The sequence below is a fragment of the Condylura cristata genome, unplaced genomic scaffold (assembly GCF_000260355.1).
Source record: "Condylura cristata isolate star-nosed mole 26May11 unplaced genomic scaffold, ConCri1.0 scaffold00033, whole genome shotgun sequence".
NCBI lineage: Eukaryota > Metazoa > Chordata > Mammalia > Eulipotyphla > Talpidae > Condylura > Condylura cristata.
Window position 1 is genome coordinate 15,698,665 of NW_004567134.1, and position 937 is coordinate 15,699,601.

Genomic DNA, 937 nt, shown 5'->3' on the forward strand with positions numbered 1-937 from the left:
AGCTGGGCGCCCTCTGCTGGAGGACAGTGACCTACCAGGAGTGTCTCTGCATTACCAGCTCCCGCAGGCTGACACCTCCGGAGTGACCCAGGGATTCAGGGGGAAGGAGGGAAATGCTGACAGCCCAGGTGGGTACAGCGGCTTTCAAAAAGTCTTGCTTCACTCCAGCTGCTGCTCCTGACTCCCTTGGCTCTTTTCAGAAAAACCAAGAGCAACTTCCAGAATCTGATCCCTTCACCCTTCCTTTGAAAGAGCACCTCGGGTGCCCTTCACCACCTGCCACCCATCTCCACAAGGATGCGCCTGCAGTACAAGGAGGTGGCATCCGCCCTCCGGGCTGCAGCGGTCTGCAGGGCGCCGAAGTCTGCTTGCCTCAGACACCTGACTTCTGGCGACACTGAGCTTGGGGTGCACCCACGGCGGCCAAATGGCTTGGGTCATACTGACTCAGATCCCAGCCCTGAGTCGCCCCTTGACTCAGGTGCTCCTGCACACAACTTTTCTTCTCTGAATGTTTCCTTCTCTGTAAAATGGGTACCCAGCACATCGAAATGCAGAAAACACTGAAGGAGCTTATGGATGCCCAGCACCTGGCACAGAGACCGTATTCAACAGATGGGCTGGGTGAAGGTTAGCATCCAACTGGGAGCCCAGGTGCTCTAAGGAAACTGGAGACTTGCGCTAGACATCTGTCCCAGCCCTAGCGTGGGAGCCACAGGTGTCTGCCCCTCAGGGCCCATGGGTCAGACCTGGGGCTCAGGGAATGGTGTCCCCAGCGAGCCGAGCCACCGGATCCTACCAGGGCTCAGGGCCCCAGCAAGCACACCCCAGCTGGCTGACTCCAGGGCTCTGCGGCAAAGTGCGATGCCGGGAACCAAGCCTGCCGCGCGTCCCGCGCCGCTGAGGCCCCGCGCCCTGCCCGTGCTCGGCTCCCACT